Genomic DNA, 6,000 nt, shown 5'->3' with positions numbered 1-6,000 from the left:
ATATATATATATATGGTATATTTTCATTTGATTCTTTTAACTGTATATTTCCATTTGCATGCTTGCCACCTCAGATCATTTTAGAAAGTTGTAATCAGCCAATTAATGTTTCTTGAATATTTATCCTAGAAGTTGCTTCAATGAAAAACTACTAGGAAGTTCTGGCATGAGGAAGCACACATTCAAATGAGGAGAGGCATATAAAAGGAAATATGAAAGGTGCCAATAATAAGATGTTGAAAACTCCTCTGTGCCTTGATTCAGTTTTAGACTTTTCTGTGACTCACAGTGTCAGGGACATTACTGTGACTAATGACTGCTAAAGTGGAATTTAGGAGCAATCGATTTAATCTTTTAGCGTTGGTAATGGAACAAAACCTCGAGAAAAGTACATGACAAAAGTGACAAGAGTTGTATTTCACGGTATATATGCGTATATATATGTGTGTATTGTACACATTTGAGTACATATATTTATACATTGCACATTATATATGAACATAGACATGTATAAAGTATGTCAAAGGTGGGATACATTCGAGACTTGTCCTCTAAAATAGCATTACATTATTTTTTAAATCAAACTTGTCTATCTGTGTGACTAAGTGTTCAATAAATCTTCATTGAATGAATGGAGGAGAAATAGCTTTCAAACTATTACATGAAAGTGGGATGCTCATGATAAATCTAGATAAACACTCAGTGTTGATAATATTAAGGCACAACAATCTGTGTGGCAGTACTTTATAAATAGTATAAGTTTGCATACAAATTTTCAATTTTACAAAAAGTAGCAGGGAGCTTCTTTCGCTAAGTTAACCTAATTAACTCATGTCCATGTCATCGTACTTGCTCATTAGATTTGGTTCTATTGAATTTTTTAGGAAAATTAAAAGCCAATCTAACATGTCTTATAACAACGAAAAGTTTAAAAATAAGTTATGCAAACTACTTAGTAATTAAAATGTGCCAACTTTGATTGGAATTGTTAGCCAGTTTTGAAATACCAACCTTCAAAGCCTCATAAACAGTGAAGCAGTACAGCTCTGGCACTAATTGGGTCTTCTGAGAAGTTTAATAAGGCTGAATGTCATTTACTTAGCAGTGAACAGCTGGCTAGATTGCAAGGACCCTCTCCCTTTAAAAAAATTACAGAAAAATTCGTCAGTGTTAGAAGTTAGCTGGAATTTTTCCACTGTGGGAACTGGTACTGTTAGTGAATGTGTGTCTGTGGCAGAAAGAATTGAACAGCTTTCCAGCTTCTACCAGTTCCCATGCAGCATCACTGCCTCTTCCCACCTTCTCTTACAGGCGGAGTAAAGCAGAATACTCTGAGGATAGCGTGGAGGTAGCTGGGCCTGGGTGCATGTGTCCCTCAGATTGCTGACCACCTAGCAACTTCTGGAAAGTCAGCAACTTGCCCTTTGCCTTTTGTTTGTTTGAGTGGAAGCTGGTCATATGCCTTGGCTTTTCTTTTGTTTTCTGTTTCCCTGGACATTTTTTTCTTGATCATTTCTTTACTCTTTCATATCTTCTTGAAGTATAAATGATGGAGTAGCCTAGAACTGATATTATTGTTCTACTGGTGTGAAACAAATCACCTCAAACTTACTTTAAAACCACACACATTTAGAGCTCACAGAGTGTGGCACATTTTAACTGGATGCTCTGCAAGTCTCTGTCAAAGACTGGGATGTCATCTGATTTCCAGATGCAGTCAGATAGTTGGTAGATCGCTTTTGCTTGATGCTCTGGGAGGGCCTTTTGTTTTGTTGGCTGAAGGCTGGAGGCTTTGCAGACTGGCAGCTAGAGGAGACCTCGGTTCCTTGCCATTAAGGAAAGGTGCTTACTTCACAGGAGTTGGCTTGTAGGGGAAAAATCCCAGAACAATAGGAGCTATAATTTTAGGTAATGAGATAATGTAACCACACTGTAATTTATGTTCTTTTTGTCATTTAATTCATGGATTCTGTTGGTTAGGCACAGGTTATAGGGCCTATAGGAGGGGAATCACACAGAGACATGAACAGCAGAACACGAAGCGAGTGGGATACTTAAGAATGTCCACCCTAGGACTGGTTCTCTGCCCATCTTCTTTGTCATTTTCCCCTGTATTCATGGTGTTAAATTCTGTCAGTGAAGGAAAAACCCTGTTTTATATCCCCAACCTGATCTTCTCTACATTCCATACTGATAGCACTAGTTACTTGTATTGTTCCTCTTGGGTACGTTTACTAGGAATCTCAAATTTCACACATCCAAAGCGCAAGTAGTTGTTTGCCTCCTGTTACCTGTTTTGCCACATTTTCTTGGTATCATTAAATGTCTGTTTTCTTTTCTTAGCTGCTCATATCATTTGTATCATCTTACTCTTTCCATTCAGTTATACTAATATCTAGTTTTTCAGAAAATTCTCTCATCTCTTAGAACTCTGGCCATTTCACTCCGTTCTTTCAAAACTCTGTTCTATTCTCAGTAAAAGCTGCATAGTCTGTCCCCTTTTTTTTTTTAAGTTATTTTCTAGCCTCTTCTACTATTTTCCTCTTTTTAATTTCTTCCTTGTTCTCTGACTAGGAGAGGAACCCTTCCACCTCAGGACCATTTGCTGGTCATTCCCTTTGGGGGAGCCCTCTTTCTCCTTTTCTCAGCCTGTGTGGCTGACTCCTTCCGTTCCCACCATGCTATTCCATACACGAAATATTAGAGATGAGGTCTACACTAGTCAACTCTTTTTTGGTAGGTACAGTCTGTTTGGCTTTTCTGCATAGTACTTCTCATTTCACAGCATTTTATAATTCTTATATTAATTGTTCATTGTCTCTATTCCACTCTGGAATGTAAGTTTCATGAGGACAGGGTTCTGCTTTGTTCCACGCTATATTCCAAGTTCCTAAGAGTGTGCCTGGCACATAAATAGGTGCTCCTTAAATTGGATAAATGGCTGGCTGACTGAATAAATACAGTTAATTTTTTCTTGTCTCGGTATATCCAGCACCTTTGTTATTTCTGGAATCTTAAGTGCTGGTAGAACTATTTTTCCCAAGACTTTAAAAAAACGTTGCTATTTCTTTGTTAATATTCTTACGTTTACCTGGCACTAGGATCTGATCTCACATATAGTACAAGTCACTTTTTGGCCCTCTGCCAACCATTTTCTGTTTATGAGAAAACTGTCTCTTTGCAACGGCTTCAGAATCTGCTTCTAATAAGAATGGCCACATAGAATGTTCTTACTTTTCTGTTGATAGAAACTCATGAATCTTTTGCACATGCCAGGTTGTTGCATATCAGATGTTGTGTGTCTCATTGAACTAAGTTGCATGTACCTTAGTGAATGTTTGAGTGCTTGTTTCCTTTCACAGATCCAGAAGTATTATAACGCAGGCAACAGTTGTCCTCTCACTCATCTCCCAGTATACCCTTCCTGTAGAATTTTCTTCTTGTAGCTTGCTCTCCTTTCATCCTATGTGTTCATTTTCTTCCTGCCCCCATATTGTAGGTAGCCAAGCTGAGTAGAGAGTGATAGGCAGTTAGAAAGGGACCAGGCTTAAAGCAGAGTCGGAACAGAGATGATGCAAACCAGGCCTGTGGTCATGTGCTGAGTTAATAGAAACTAGACCTCAAGATGGAGCCACAGTGGTTAGGCATGGAAGCCTTCCCAGAGAGAGATAAACAGCAGCTCAAAGCTGTTCTGTAATCAGCACCATCTAGTCTAATAAACTTAAACAATGTAAACACATAGAAACAATATAATGAACACACAGATGACCAGAACACTCTGATTCTCACTCTTTATAGTTTCTGTCTGTCCCACAAGGCCTCATGCAGTCATAGGTGTGCCTTTTTCAGAAATGGCTGGATCTAGAGTGTGTGATGTTTGGATTGACTCATCATGCAGGGCTAGGATCAAGGGCGTTAGGATTAAGGGTGTGAGTGCTACCTGCCCTAAGTAGCCTAGATAAAGATACAAGGCATGCAAAGAGCTGTGGTCATCTCTTGCTTGCTTTGCAACCTTCGGCCACCATGAATTGTTTCTTTTCTGTGATTCTACCCTGCCTTGGAGGCAATACATTATAGACTGAAATCTCTGAAAACTATGAGCTAAATAAACCTTCCCTCCTTTAATTTTGGGTGTCTGGTTTTTGTCTCAGAAATGAGAAAAAGTAACTAAGACACTCGTATTCTCAGAAATGCCTTTGTTTTCCAGATGCATTGCTTTCCTACTAGATCAGTATTAGCTAAGTGACTGCTGTGCTTGTGACCCTATTGGTTGATTATCGTGTGAACCAAGGTAATCTGTATCAAAACCTGCCAGAGAAAGAGCTCAGTGGCAACCCTCTCTCGGAAACCCCTCCTTCCTCCCATAAGTTTTTTCTTAATAAAATTCTCATATTCTTCACCTCTTTGGTCCTCCCACCGATTTAACAGTACCATAAGACAGGAACTGGGCTCATCTAACAAGTTAGGAGTTACTTGCCTGTAACATCCCCCATGGTCTCCAAGACCATGTTAAAATCTGCTTGCTGGAGTTGGAGTTGCTATCATTCATGCATATTTTTTTTCAGCTTTAATTGAGTTTATTGGTATTTTTAAAGTATTAAAAAAATGTATCTTTTTAGCCTCTTTAATAAATGGTGTTGGAAAAACTGGATATCAACCTGCCACAGATTAAAATTAGACCCTTATCTTTCGCCACGCACTAAATTAAAATCCAAATGGATTAAAGATCTAAATATTAAAACAGAAACATTAAACTTGCTGGAAGGTAAGTTAGGCAGAACTCTGGAAGACATTGGTATAGGAAAGGACTTTATGAACAAATCCTCAGTAGCACGGGAACTAGCAGAAAGAATCAACAACTGGGATCTCATCTTACTAAAAAGCTTTTGTACTTCAAAAGAAACCATTAGCAGAACTAAGAGACAATCTACAATGTGGGAAAAAATTTTTACCAGCTGTACCTCAGACAAGGACTATTATCAAGGATATATAAAGAACTCAAAACAATCAGTCCCCCCAAATATAAAGACCCGATCCAAAAATGGGCATCCGAAATGAACAGACATTTCTCATACAAAGAAGTAAAAGCAGCAAGAAAATATATGAAAAAATGTTCCACATCACTGGTCATTCGAGAGATGCAGATGAAAACAACACTGAGATTCCACCTCACCCCACAAAGAATGGCTGCTATCAAGAAATCACACAATAACAAATGTTGGCGGGGTTGTGGGGAGAAAGGAACCCGCCTCCATTGTTGGTGGGAGTGCAGACTGGTGCAACCATTATGGAAATCAATATGGAGATACCTCAAAGAGCTTGGACTGGAGGTTCCATTTGACCCAGCCATCCCTCTGTTGGGTATCTTTCCAAGAGAACTAAAAGAATCATATCACAGAGAAGTATGTGCACCCATGTTTATAGCGGCACAGTTTGTAATAGCTAAATCTTGGAAACAACCTATTTGCCCATCCGTTGGAAACTGGATAAAGAAGTTGTGGTTTTTCTATAAAATGGAATATTACTCAGCCACAAAGAGCGAGAGAATAGATTCATTCATAGGAAAATGGATACATATTGAAGATATACTCCTAAGTGAAATAAATAAGTCCCACATGTGTAAATACCAAATAGTTTCCCTGGTGTGAATATTCTGCAACAATGCATAAGATTCTAATAAGATTACTGACATTTAGAAATGGGAAGAAAGGAGCTAAAGGTGTAGGGAAGGTGTGATGCATAGGGGAAGAACAAAAAGGGAAAAGAAAAAAATGTGAGAGAATGAAAAGATGAAAATAAAGTGTTTGTAGATGGGGAGGGGAGGAGGGGGTGAAGGGAGGTCAGAGGTAAGGGGAAAAAATGAGAATCAAGACTTGACATGTAAAGGTACATGATCCCAACAATGAATGTAACTGTACCGTATCCCTAAATGTACCAATAAACTCAATAAAATTAAAAAAAATGTATCTTTTAAAAGATATTGTAATGCTTTATTATTGT

At 38.3% G+C, this 6,000-nt stretch overlaps 1 protein-coding gene across 8 annotated transcripts in view; it reads left to right on the top strand.

The window, feature by feature from the left end:
- LOC104873490 (cytochrome c oxidase subunit 7B, mitochondrial) overlaps positions 1-6,000 on the top strand; it is a 128,481-nt gene that overhangs the window by 34,579 nt on the left and 87,902 nt on the right. The window lies entirely within an intron of this gene.

The sequence above is a fragment of the Fukomys damarensis genome, unplaced genomic scaffold (assembly GCF_012274545.1).
Source record: "Fukomys damarensis isolate Sample0158 unplaced genomic scaffold, DMR_v1.0_HiC HiC_scaffold_35, whole genome shotgun sequence".
Taxonomy (NCBI): Eukaryota; Metazoa; Chordata; class Mammalia; order Rodentia; family Bathyergidae; genus Fukomys; species Fukomys damarensis.
The sequence above is the reverse complement of the archived record's forward strand: the minus strand, read 5'-3'. Positions and strand labels throughout refer to the sequence as shown.